The following is a 14,540-nucleotide window of genomic DNA, read 5'->3' on the forward strand; positions in this document are numbered from 1 at the left end:
AAAGTTTGAAAAGGATAAGGATTATAAATAGAAGGCCTGACATGCAGTAGATAGTCGATAAATGTTAGTTCTTTTCTCTCCCAAACTCTTCTCGAAGGTGTGTAGGGCCCAGATTTTTTATCTTTCCCCATTTCTTAAATTATGAAAATAATGTTTTGACTGGTTTAGGGGCTTTCCCAAATGGCAGGTCTCAGAACTGAGTGTGGCCCTTAACACTGGCAGCAGCCATCAGTTAAATAGCCAGACCGTGCAAAGGGACTACATTGCTGACTCCTGATGGTCACTAGCCAGTTAGGGACCCCCCTGCCCTCCTTTCACCCCTGGAGACTTCTGGCAGGAAGCATATAACTCTCCTAACTTTGTGTGGGAGGAAGAGGCCTGCTGGTGATGCTGAAGATCACAGGCGTTTGACACCTGCACACATCACTTACTTTCTTTTGATGGCAGAGTGATCTTCCCCATTACGTGTGACCTCAGCTTCAGTTACATGAATTTGCATGTCAAGATCATGTACTCCGTGGTTGTAGGACATGTGAGTTTGGGGCCATGGGATTAGGGGGAGGGAGTAGCTCAGTTGACTGGAGGCGGCAAATGGAAGAATAAACATGTGCCACAAAGTCTCCCCCAGATGCCAGCTCACCAGGGAGAAGAAGTGCAAATCATGGTGAGGGGAATAAATGAAGGTTCCTGTAAGTGGAGGGACCGGCATGGCTTGGGCCCTGAAAGCACTGATTTTGGACCCATCTCCTGGTCTGCTATAGCAGGCAGCACATTGCAGCTAGCCTCCCTTACCCTCCAACTGCCCTTTTCATCCTGAATCACTTGCCTTGACCCATCTGACCTCCTCCCCAAGTTCCACTGATGACATCACTTGCTCTTCTGATCCAGCGCCGCAGACCTCACTCCCCACCTCAACCGTGCTTGGGATTCTGCCCCCGGCGGGGCTACGTCCACATGCTGACCTGACCCGGGTTCTAGGAGCTTCCGTGCCAGTGCAGGCCCTGAGATGGCTTCTATTGAAAGGTCACATATCTGGTAACAGAAACCCCAAAGCTCAGGACGACTCATCTTTTTCTAAATCTGAGGTTTGCAATTTCTAGGGGGAGTTATGGGCCCCTTTGGGAATCTGATAAAAGCCATAGACCCTTCCCCCAGGAAAAAGCACCTTCACACAAGAATTCAGGGGGCCCCTGGACCCCACGAAGCCCACACACAGACACGGGGTTAAGTACATCAGCTTCAAATAAAAAATCGTCCTCTTTTTCAGAGCCTTTGTTACATTCCTTAAAACATTTCAACGATCCAATGCTTTTCAATGTTAGGGTGGTTGGGGATGGTCTCCCCGCCCCCTAATTACAGAGGAGGGTGTGTTGGGAGAAGGCAGCTCTGATGGTAAATGAAGCTTGGGACTTGTCTGGAGGAATGAAGATAAAAAGAATAGCTCAAGTCTCGTGTTTTGCCAGAAGGAGAAGGAACACGGCGTCCTCACTCTCAAGGCTTGTTCTAAACTTAGCCAGCTCCCGTGGTTCCAAAGTTGGCAAAATGAGCTCCCACCATCCTAATAAACATGCTGCGGTGCAGTGACTCACTGAGACGACAGCAGAGATGGCAGCCCTCTGCAGGATGCGGCTGCTTCTAGCCAGCCAGCCGGGGGGCCAAGGTAGGCCAAGACCTCCGACACTGCAGAGACTGCCTGGACGCCGGGCTGCCCCAAAGAGCCAGGAGGCTTGCCATGGCAGAACCCAACTTCTCACCTCAGGGAGAAGGAAATGAAGGGGTTGGGGTTGGGGGTTGCGGGTGGGGGTGGGAGGGGACATCGCTGAGATCTCACACTGAGGGTGAGAGTCATCTGGGTTGATGGGACTTCATCGCATGCCAGGACATGGAACAAGGGGGCAATGGTGCCATGTGGGTTCTACAACCTACCCAAGGAGGAGGGCATTCCTGGATGCCCAGGGATTTCCCTCTGCACAACCTCTCATAGATGAGCAGTAAATTGAGGGTGGCTTTTAGAGAGCGAGACAAGTAATGGTCCTCTGCCCACCCTGCCCTCTTGTGGTCAGCCTGGCCTGGTCAGCTCAAGGTGCTGTACTCCTGGAGGGATGGGCAGTCTGGAGGGGCTGGATGGACTGGGGGTTCACCCTTGAATAGGGCAGCACAGAGATGTGTGGGCAATGTCACTATCTCCAAGGTGCTGGAGGACTGTCTAGGTGTCAGGATCCTTCTGCAGAGGCTAGAACCAATGCAAAAGATCACCAGCCACAGGCTTAGTGGGGGGTGAGATGGGAGCTCCTGGGGCCAGGGGTTGCGAAGAGTCTTCATCTGAGCAGCAAGTAGAAGTTGTAGTTGGGAAGGGGGACAGCCCAGGGAATCACCACAGCAGCAAGTTGGAGGGGTGTTGGGAGGGTGATGGCATCGACAGATGCTCCAGGCCAAGGAGAGGAGGGCAGGCCAGGAGCCTGGGGGCTGGAATGGTGCAGGGCATTGGCAAGAGTATACAAGCTTACTCCGAGTGGGAGTGACACCTAGGGAGCTCAGAGGGCCAAACGAGGGGGCCCTGTTGAACATCATAACAGGGGAGAACTGAAACTAAAGGGGGGAGCTTGCAGAAATCCATCCAATATACGGAAGAGCTTTCTAACAGTTACAGCTGTCCCATAATAGAATGGGAGGTAGTGAGTTTTCTGGCCCTGGAAGTCTTCAAGTAAATCTGCTTGGTGGGGAGAATAAAGAGCAGATTCAAGCATCATAGTTTCCCCCAACCTTGTCAGTTTTCAGCTTGGATTTCTCCAGAAGCCTTGTTGAGGAAGAAGTGTAAAACCTCACTTCTTTTCCAAAGTGGGAAAGTGAGGCCCAGAAAGAACTAAACATTGCAAGCAAGGTCACACAGAAAAGCAGCAGGGCTGGGAACCAAACCTTCGTCTGCTTCTTCCAAAACCCCAGACTTTCCCATCTGGTTTCCCCACCGGTTTCCCAGCCTGTGCTATTTTCAACTGGCTCCTCTGGCTAGGACAGAGAGCACCCATAGGATGGGCCCAGCACCATCTGCTGGTTCCCACGTGAGGCTGATAAACAAACACCAAAGGGCCTGTCCTCACTGCCCAGGTCAGAAGACTCGGCATGTTCACCAGCTAACGGTCTGCTGGGTGCACAGAAAAATGATGATAAAAAATGGGCTATGCAATTACCCAGCCCTGGCTCTATCCCTGCACCCCTCAGGAGATACCAAGGCTATCTCGGTAAAGAAAACCATCTTGACTTTGTTTCAGAATATTCTCCAAGACCCACAGAAGACTCCTGTCCTCCAGGCCACCAGCAAGATCCAGGTGGCGCAACTTAGATCTTTAAGTTCCTTAGAACACCAGTCCGTGGAAAAGCTCCTTCAAAAAGCAACTTAAGGAAAGGTTTTGTTTGTTTGTGACAGCTTTATTGAGCTATAATTCGCATACCATACAATTCACCAATTGAAAGTGAAAAATTCAATAGTTTTTAGTAGATGTACTCACAGAGTTGCACAACCATCACCACAATTTTAGAATATTTTCATCTACCCAAAAAGAAACCCCTTAGCTATCACCCTCCAATCCCCCCAACCCCTTCCCTAGGCAACCATTAATCTACTTACTGACCCTACAGATTTTCCTGCTCTGGAACCTTAATATAAATGGAATCATACAATATGTAGTCTTCCGTGACTGACTTCTTTCATTTGGCATAATGTCTTCAAGGTTCATTTATGTTGTATCATGTGTCAATATTTTAATTCTTTTCATGGCTAAATAATATTCTGTTGTATGGATATACCACATTTTGTTTATCTATTCATCAGTTGACAGATATTTGGGTTATTTCTACCTTTTGGCTAGTGTGATCAAGGAAAGGTTTTGAATTCAAATTAATTTGGGAAGTGGGATGCCAGCTCTATGTCTTCTTTGAGATTCTCGCTGTCCCTTAACATAGTAAAGGCTCTGAGACGTCCTGCAATAAACACACTTGTTTATCTTTGCTTGGCCCAGTGTTTTCCAGATTTCCTCCACAATCCTTCACATAGAGTAATCCCAAGAATTACTTTGTCAAAGCACACACCTGGGCAAAGAGTGCCTTGGCTAGAGAAGCCACTAACTTGGAATCTCAACTCATAGGAAGTGGGCTATGAAAAGCCTCTAGCTTCCCTCCAGCTGCTGCCTCTGTGAGCTGAAAGTGCCATGAATCCTGAGAAATCCAGCAGACTGTGGGGCCATGCAGGATTCTAAGGCCATGGCCAGTCCATTCATTTGTTTCTTTGGTCATTGAATGCACACAGATTGAGCACCTAAGGGGCTAGAGCAGAGGCTTTCGCACCTTTATGACCATGACCTGTGGTACAGAATACAACTTACTTCATGACCCAAGATTACACACACACAAACATACACACACACAACTGAAAATGCGTCAAACAATGCTCAGCCTACTATGTGCAATGACCCCTCTAATTGATTATTCTTCTAGTCCATTTGTTGTTGTTTATTTTTTTTTTAACAAAAAGGTCTCAATCCACCAAATTGATTTCATGACTTAATGGATCATGATCTCCAGTTTAAAAACCACTAAGCTTAACCAGGGAAAAAAGTTTGCAAAATTTATATCTGAAAAAGAACTTGTGTCCAGAATATATAAAGAATCATTGCAACTCATAAATGAAACAGAAGAAAAAGAAAATGAAAAATGGGCAAAAGATTTTACCAGACACTTTGCAAAGGAAGATACATGAATGGCCAATGAGCACATGAAAAGGTGCTTGGCATCAGTAGTCACCAGGAAATGAAATACGACTGGACATCCTTGAGAACAGCCACAGTTAAAAAGAACTGACAATATCAAATTTTAGAGAGGAAGTGGAGCAACTGGAATACTTACCTGTTGCCGGTGGAGATGCAAACTATGATGGTCGTTTTGGAAAACAGTACACAGTATCTTATAAAATTAAACACATGTCACCCAGAAATTCCACTCTTAGGTATTTAACTAAGAGAAGTAAAAAAATATGTCCACACAAAGACTAACACACACATGTTCATAGCAGAATTATTATACTGGTTAAAAATTGTAAACAACTAGAATTGTCCGTCAACCAATAAACAAATAAACAAATTGTAGCATGTTCACACAAAGGAATACTACTTGCCAATAAAAAGGAATGAAGGATCAATACACACAATGTGTATGAATCTCAAAAACATTATGATAAATGAAATAAGTCAAACACAAAGATGGCAAGCTGCAAAATTCCATTTATATGAAATTTGGGAAAAGGCAAAACTACAGTGATAATGCAAATCAATAGTTGCCTGAGGCTGGGGGTTGGGAAAGGAGAGTGAACGCAAAGGGACATGGGGGAACTTTTTGGGGTGATGGCAATATTCTATATCTTGATTCTAGTAGGTTACACAACTGTATGCAATTATCAAAATTCATCACACTATAAACCTTACATGTAAATTATATTTCAACAAATCTATTATTTTTTTTAAAGCCTCCAGGTTTGATTATATGGGAGTGGAGGGATAAGTAAGAGGTGTGAGACAGGCAGAGAAGGGGGCAGTCATTACCGGACTCAACTACAGGCCACGGAGTTTGCACTGTGCCTGAGAGCGAGGGGTGGGGGTGGGGAGCACGTAGGGTTTCGGGCAGGGGAACGATACTATCCAATTTGTGTGTAGAGCGATCCCTTAGCCCACCGTGTGGGAAAGGTTGCATGGGTTGAACCTGGGGAGGGAGAGCTGTCAGGGAGCATGCAATGGCCTGACCAATCAGAGCACAGCATCCCCTGGCCGCGTGATTGGCTCAGGGATGGGAACGTGAACCAGGTCAGCCAATGAGAATAAATCCTGGGGCTTCTGCTCAGCGGATGTGGAGGGTCCCGCTGGGGTTGCTGAGCTGTTCAAGAAACAAGCCTGGAGCTCCAGGCTACAAAAGGCACAGTGAAGGGCGAGACTACCTGAGAATGAAGTCGAGGAAGAGGGGATAAATGTTAAGAGTCTGTGTTCTGATGCTTTCCCCTGGATCCAGCCTCGTTTGAAGAGACTGTAAACCTGAACTTCCCAGTTGTGACCAATACATTTCCGATTTTGTTTAGATCAATTTGAGTGGGGGTTTCTGTCACTTACAATCAAAACAGTCCTAACGATATAAACTGTAAAGAGCCAGCCTGATACCTGGCCCCTCACAAATGCTCGACGGAAGGGAGGTAGTAGTAAAAATAGCAGCATTGCCGTGCTGCACTGCTTCACCTGCGGCTGCACTGCCGTCTTTCCCTCTTCAGCACATCACCTCTTCTAGCACAGACCCAGCCTTTCCCAGCAAATACATACCTGGCACACTTTCTTTGCTTCCATCCTAAGTGGCCTTAAATGGGGAAAATCACTTCTATTGCTGCTTCACATCCCCAAGATCAACAAACAAAAGCAATCTGTTTAAGATTTTTGGCTTTTGGAGAAGGCCAAGGTACAACCTTCTGCAGCGACGGGCATCTGGGTTCAACCAACACCACCCCTTCCACCACAACCCCCAAGTCCAACCCCAACGCCGTCAAAGCCATGGACCTGACGTGCATTGGTGGGGAAGTCACTGCCATGTCTGCCCTGGTCCCCAAGATCAGCCCCCTGGATCTGTCTCCAAAAAAGTTTGGTGATAGATAACATTGCCAAGGCAACTAGTGACTGGAAGAATCTAACAATTATGGTGAGACTGATGTTCAGGACAGACAGGCCAAATCTGCCCCCTCCATGATCATCAAAGCCCTTAAGGAAACTTCCAGAGACAGAAAGAAGCAGAAAGAGCATTGTGGAAATATCCCTTTTTTTTTTTTTTTTGAAATTACCACTTTTTATGAGAGTGTCGACACTACCAGACAGATGCAGCACTGATCTTTAGCCAGAGAACTTTCTGGAAGCATTAAAGGGCTTCTGGTACTGTCCAGACTGTGGGCTGCAATGTGGATAGCAGTCCCCTCCTGACATCATAGATGACATCAACAGTGGTGTGGTGGAAGCCCAGCGAGTTAAGAAATACAAAGGAAAATATTCCAATAAAGGATCATTTGACAGCAAGTTAAAAAATAAAAAAAGAAAGGAGAAAGCAGCATCACAGCCAAATGTCCTAGGGGAGGGAAAAGGAGGACTGGGAGCCCCCCACTGGTACTTGGTAAATGGCTATGCGGGTGCAGGTGACTGAAGGTATATCTGCCACAGAACTTTGGGGCACCTACCTTACACCGTCTGGGTGCTCTGGCCCTGCTTCCTAATCCCCTTTTCCCTCTCCCTACTGTGAAGACAGATGGGCACCAGCTCACAGCTGAGTGGGGGATAGGACTCCCACCAAAGTTTCTAGGCAACTTCCTCTCCCAGCTCCAGCTTGATGCTGAAAATTAACAAGCAGTCCAGCCCAGCTTTATCTAACCAGGGCCCCAAGAGGACTGGCTGTATGAAGCTGGTGCCCCAGAGACCTCCTGGAGGGGCCTGGCTGGGACTTGATGGTTCTAGTAGGTTCCCCAGTCTTCCTGACAGAGCCACAGGGCAACATGCTCCTTGACCCACACTCAGACACACGTAGACTCACAGACATGCATGCACACACTACAGAAATAGGCACACAAACACACAAGCAGCACAGACACAAATGCACACACACATACAGACACACACATGCACACACGTACACAAACAGGCACACACAGACACATGCATACATGTATACACATATGCAAATATACACACATGCACACAGACACATATAGACACAGGCAACAAACCATGTGCGCTCAATTTATTTATAGAAGTATTTAAAAATAATAATAACCACAGAAAGGTGTAAGGAATAAGGAAAGGGGGGGGGGTGGTGATGTGGGAACCAGCCTGAACAATAACCTCCAGAAAACAAAAACAACAGTGACATATATTTAGTATGTTTCCTGCCAGGCTTTTATCTGCCTACTGTTTTGTTGTTTGTCTGCACAAGCTTTTGTTTGTTTGTTTTTGTTTCCTTTTTTGGTCATTTTATTCCTGCTGAAGGACCTTACCAAGCAGCCTGGTGTGTTGGAGGATGGAGCACTCTTGCTGCACACCCAGAGGAGGATGGATGGTGAGGGGCAGGCACATTTACTGAATTCCTGCTGTGCACCAGATATCCCTGCTTAGGTCCGCCAACTTTGGGAGTGGGGGGTGATTTCATTATCAACAAGTGACGGTGCTGAGACATGAGCCCATGTCTGTCTGAGTCCCAAATGCCCATGCCCTTTCCACTTGCTGTTTCAGTGTCCCACATGCACCTCACCTCAGCACCCAGAGGACGGGCAGTTGCCATCCCATTTGCAGACAAGGAAACTGAGGCCTGGATGTGTTGACTGACTCACCCAAGATCACTGGTTAGGACTGAGCAAGCGCCGGCCCATCTCTCAACTATCTGCCGTTCTCTGCAATCCCCCACGGGAGAGATCCTAGATCTGATGCCCAAAGGGCTCCAGAGAGGACACAAGGGGCTGTTCTCTCTGACGGCACCCATGGAAGAGACACAGGCCCTACAGAGGGGCTCTGGCCACTGTCCCCAACCTGACAGCTGAGGAAGGACATTGAGCACCTACTGTGTACCTGGATGGGTGCACTTTATACACCTTATTTCATCACTGAAGAGTAACAATAGCCCTGCAAGATGGGGCTATGGACTTTGCTCGGGGTCCTGAGCAAATACTCCCCATGTCCTCTGGGGGGTGGGGTGGGGTGGTGATACTAACATGACTGAAAGTGAGGCGGGTGGAGCCACATTGACAGGTGGAGTCAGAGTCAGATGTAGCTCTGAGAACTATTGGCTTTGATTGTCCAGCACCCAGCTCCCCATTCTTCTGCAACAGACTCCACACCCCTGCTCACAGGGACCCAGCGCAGTCAATCAAAGGGGCTCCCCCTCTAGCTACAGTGACAAGCCAATGAGGGGGCACATGACCCAAGCTGGGCTGCTCAGGAGTTTTCAAGTTAGAGCAGGGGGAGACTTTTTGGTTATAAAGCTCTAAGGAAGTAAGTCCAGGGCTGTTGGAGGCCATGTTCTCTGACTGTGAAGAAACCAGTCCTAAGGAATGAAGGTGAATCTGTTAGAAATTGAGTTCAGTCATGAGTAACAGGGGCCTGGCCTCAGAAGCTTTCCACATGGTAAAAATTCTAGAATGGGACATGGCTAGTGTTGGTTCAGTGTCAGACCTATGGTCTTTTGGATTCTCTTAGCCCAAAATGTTTTTCTTTGTCCCAAGATGGCTGCCTAAGCTCCAGTCCTCGAGCCCACATTCCAGGCAGAAAGATAAGGGAAGAGGCAAGGGTAAACATCTAGGGATATCTAACAGCATCCCTAGAAGCCCCAGGCAAAGACTTCTGTTTACATCTCACTGACTATCCTATCTGCAGGAAAGGCTGCAAAATGTAGTTCGGTTTTGGCTGGGACTATCGCCATCCCCACCGTGCAGGGGTTCTATAATTGAGGAGGAAGGGGAGAATGGATGATGGGTGGGTAACTGTCACAGAAGGTGACATGCCAAGAGAAGCAGAGATGAACCCTGGAGCAATGCTGATCGAGTTCAAATTCTGCTTGTCCTTCTTGGTTCTGTGGCCCTCTTTTTCCTTAAACTGACTTGTATTGGGTTTCTGTCAGCTGACCCACAGGAGAGCCCCCTTTCACCGCCCCTGGTTTTCTCACACATCCTCTTGCTACTTTGAGTAGAAACTGGCTTTTGGGGGCAAGAACTTCACCCTTACTCATATCTGGATGAACAGCAGATTCTCATTTCCATGCCGACTCATTTCCCACCCTTCACGGAGCCTGGCAGGAAGCCCTGACTCGACTCGGCCCTGCTCACTCCCCATCCGAGTAAGAGTGAGGCTGGGGGAACTGCAGGTCATTCCTGGCAGCTCCCTTGGTCTCTTAGAGCTCAGAGAAGAGCCCAGGAAATCCAGCTCACTCAGTCCCCCCATTTGGGGGATGAGTTAAAACTGAAGCCCAGAGAAGGAGCTTGGGTTTTCCCAAGGGCACAGAATTGTCTCCACAGAGCCGCACTGACCCTTACGGGCAGACGCTCCCCAGGAAGGCTTGTGTGGGGAAGTCCAAAGTGCCTGGCCAGCCTTGAGGCCCCACAGGAAACTTTCCTGCCAGCAGAAACTCGGGGAGCCCTCCAGCTGGACTGGCCTTGAGCAAAAGGAGAGATGATAAAATGAGTCTCTCAGGACTGGCTGCTGCTTGGACAGGGTGGGGCAGGGCCCGGGCTTCCCGCCAGGCTCCCTGAGGGTGGGAAATGAGTCGGCATGGAAATCGAAATCCACCGTTAATCCAGGGATGAGTAAAGGCAAAACAGTTGCCAAAAAGAGGCTGATTCTGCTCAAAGTAGCCAGAAGATTTGTGAGGGAAGCCCTGCATCCACAGAGCAAAGCCAGAACCCCTTATCCACTTCGTTGCTGCCTGCCTCGGTGACCTTGAACAACCTGCTTACCTTCTCAGAGCTTGGAAGTTCCACCCGTCACCCAGGACAGATGCATGCTTTGTCTGTTCATTCATTTGTTCATTCACTGATCCGGCATTCATCAGTATCCGCTCCCTTGGAAAGGGACATGCAGTGGGAAGAGCTAAGGCTTTGGAGTCAGGGACCTGGATTCAAATCCCCATCTCCACTTACTAGTCATGCAACTTTGGGGGCAAGTCATGTAATCTCTGTGTGCCTCAGTTTCCAAAATGGGATAAAAATATCTACCTTACAGTGTAGATGTAAAAATTAAGTTAAACCAGACAACACGAGGGTCCCTAATAAATGCCCAACAGTGGTTGTTGGTAGACAACAAGTTGCAGCCTGATTATAATGATGATGATGATGGTGATGATAGTGATGATCTGTAAAGTCCAAACTAGTGCCTGGCACATAAAAGGTGCCCAAGAAATTGTAGTTAACATTATTGTGTTACTATTGACACAACAATATCATTTTATGTAAAGTACTTAACATGCTTCCTGACATAGTAGCTACTCAAGAAGTAGTAACTATAAATGGTTGAATTTCGGTGAAGGCATCATGATAAGCCAAATGCCCACAACCTAGAAGGTGCTTGATGCCCGTGAATTTCTTCCCTTCCAGCAGAGGCCTCGGAGACTCCTAACCCTGGTGAAAGGGTCATGGTCATCTGGGATAGAGTCAGGCACCCTCAGGCACCCAGGGCAGGGTGGTGTGAACCCCAGGGTCTTGTAGAGACCTCTCCGCCAGGGTAGCTCAGCACCCAGATCTCTCTTACAGCTGCTGCTGGAGGAGACAGAGCTTTCGAGCAAACCCAAGTTAGGTTCCAGACCAGCCACCCTGACTCCCCACACACTCACCCCAAGTTTCCCAGCCCAAGAGTAATCTGGACTCTGCCCAACGTTTGTATTCCCAGATCTTTATAACCCTGGCTTAGGGCAGCCCATAGCTGGGGCCGAATGGGCGGTGAGAAATCTGGCCTCCCAATCCCATGGGTGGCCTCAGAGGCCCTGGTGACCATCAGAGCTTTTTTTTTTATTTGGTTACAAAGTTAGAGTCTTAAGGCCATAAAGGGTGCAAGGTAAGGCATCAACAATCGAGTACCTTCACTGGAGAAGGGCCATTGGCATCCGGAAAACCTCTGTTAGCTGGGAAGGCACGTGGCTGGCGTCTGCTTGCTCCCAGGCTGCATTTCAAAATGGCGTTCTCCAAAATGTCAGCATCATCTTCAAAATGTCTGTCTCAGCTGCAGCTAGCATCTGGGCCTGCTTGGCTCTTTTTAAAGGACTCCAGTAAATAAATCAAGACCCACCCTGAATGGGTGGGGCCACACCTCCATGGAAATAACCTAATCAAAAGTATTACCCACAGTTGGGTGGGTCACATCTCCATGGAAACAACCTCATCCAAAGATTCCAACCTAATCAAGACTAAATATATCTGCCCCCACAAGATTGCATCAAAGAATATGGCTTTTTCTGGGAGACAAAATGTACAAAGTGGCACACTCTTTCTTTAGTTTCCTTTCTCCTTGCCTGGCTCTCTCTGGTCACTGTCCAGCACTCTCAGCTCAGGCCATGGGTTCAGGGAGAGGTCACTTCATCTAGCCTGATGACTCCAATCCTGGAGGCCCCTGGACCACAAGGGCCCAGCCTGTTTGTGGCTTTGAGGCACTGTGCTTCTCTTCTAATCTCCCCAGTACTAAGGAAGGAAGTGCCCCGACTGGCTGCAGGGAAGTGGAGGTGATGACAGGAACAATGTCCATTAGCTTGAGAGGTGAGTGGTGGGTGCAGCAGGAGAGGAGGAGGGCCATGTGCTGTCCGCAGGGTCCAGGGAGGGGCTGGGAAGACCAGAGGCCAGTGCAGTGTGGTGAAGGGGCAGGAGCACAGCTGCTGGAATCCCAGCTCTGTCACTTCCTAGCTGTATGCCCCTGGGCAAGTTACTTAACCTCTCTGGGTCTCAATTTCTTCTCCTGTAAAATACAGAAGTTAAGTCCCACCCCGGGTTCACGGTGAAGATGGTAGCTGGCACCCAATTTGTATTCATTTACCTCCCCCCAACACTGATCCCTGGCTGAAAGATCGGAACCCATCACTCCACATACTCTCCCCAGGGCTTGCATTTGTAAAGGCGATCAACTTGAGGAAGAGGGCTTTGACCTCAAGTTCGGCTGACTGGGACTCCCCACCTAAGTTGCCCGATTTGGAGCTGGTCTCTCACTCAAGGGCAGCAGCAGGGCCAGCTTGGGTCCAAATGGCCACACAAACTCGGGCCTGTCAGCTAGAGGGGACGGGAGAGAGCCTGAGAGGCTGAGGAGATGGAGAAGAACTTGATCTGCAGCCTCCATCTCCCCCCACAGGAGGCAAGCCCCTGCCGGGACGCCAGAGGCAGCTTGGCCTAGGTGAGGAGCAACCCAGCTCTGCTACCTGCAAGCAAGGTGATCTCAGACTCCTACCCGACCCTCTCGGGGCCTCATGTTCTCCGTTATAATAAAAGAAGCCCTCAGGCTGCCTAGGCTGTGATATTATTATTTTTTATTAAATAAGTTAGGAGGGTAAAAAGGGCACGGCACGGTCAGAGCTCGATACGCGGGCATTTCCTCGGCAAGGCGGGGATGGGCGGGCAGAACCAGCCGTCCCCCCGCCCAGCATCCTTCCTTGCCTTGTCCCCGAGAGGGGCTGGCAGCCGCTGTGCTCACTGCTGGCCGTAACCCAGGCCCAAGCCAGACGCGGGACCGCCCCCCGCCCAGCAGCCGCCGCTCACTTTCTTCCTCCATCCGCATCCCCCCAAGCCAGCCCCCTACTCCCACCTCCTTTCCTTTCCTTCTTCCTTCAGCGACTTGCCCGCCTCTCTTTGTCTCCCTTCTAGGAGCTATTCCAGCCCACTGGAGAAAATTAAAGTGGAGAACCCCTCCCCATCCATCCTCTATTGCTGGAGTGCTCACAGCCCTGCTCCTCACGAGCCGCTTGGGTTCTGAGAAGCCCTCCCACCCCTGGCCCCAGCTCAGACACCAGCCTGACCCCGGCCCAGCTCCCAAGATTAGCCCTGTTACGGGAATGCATTTTACCGGAAAGAAAATGCCATTGACTCGGGAAGTAGAGCCCGGGGGAGCTGGCCTAACTCTTCAGTTCCACTGCAGACCTCGGCAGGAGGAAACCTTTCTGGGTTGGTTTGGGTGTCTTTTCCCTCAGAACACAAATCTGTTCACCCCATCCTAGCCTCGCGGGCCACTCAGGTTGAGATGACACAAGCCCTGCCCACCCAGCCTCTAGAGCAGGGTTCTGAGCTTAGACTCAGAGCCTCTATTTTCTTGGAAAAATATCTAGTGCAACAGACCTCATTTAATGAGTTCTTACTGCATGTCGGCCACGGTGCTTTGAACATCACATGAAGTGTCACAACTTCTGACTATCATTTCTCCCATTTTACAGATGGGATAATTGGCACAGAGCAGTTAAGTGACTTGCCCGAAGTTACATATATGTGAAAGGCAGGATTTGAACACAAATCTCTCTTGACTTTTTTAAAGCAGATGCGCTTTGATGAATACTTCTTCTCAGGACAGAAGATGTACAAAACAAAATTAAAAATATATATATATGCAGTAAATAAGATGCCCTTCTTAATCTAGTTGGAGACCCTGGGAGACCCCATTGTCAACTGAACAGTAAGGAGTCCTAGGGCTCCCAGCTGACGAATGAGGGAAAGAGGACAGTTCCATGTAATAAAAAGCACAGACAGGTGTTGGAGTTGGTCAGGACCGGGATGGAACACCAGCTCTGCGATTTGCTGAAGCCAGTGATGTTACCCTTCTGTGCTTCAGTTTTGGGGGATTCTCTTCCAGTATAACAAGTCAGATGCTATGGAATCCATCCTCCCAGACATAACCACTCTTGACAAAATACAGAAAAGAAGAAGAAGGAAAAGGAGGAGGAGGTGGTGGTGGTGAAGGAGGAGGAAGAGAAACCTCAAGATACTGGAAAGTGAATAAAAGGAGGAAGACTCAGGAGGGGAATGAACA

At 48.9% G+C, this 14,540-nt stretch overlaps 1 pseudogene; it reads left to right on the forward strand.

Moving 5' to 3' along the window:
• Positions 1 to 1,605: 1,605 nt before the first annotated feature.
• Positions 1,606 to 7,215, forward strand: LOC119514703 (annotated as a pseudogene).
• Positions 7,216 to 14,540: the final 7,325 nt, after the last annotated feature.

Source organism: Choloepus didactylus, chromosome 18 (genome assembly GCF_015220235.1).
Source record: "Choloepus didactylus isolate mChoDid1 chromosome 18, mChoDid1.pri, whole genome shotgun sequence".
Taxonomy (NCBI): domain Eukaryota; kingdom Metazoa; phylum Chordata; class Mammalia; order Pilosa; family Megalonychidae; genus Choloepus; species Choloepus didactylus.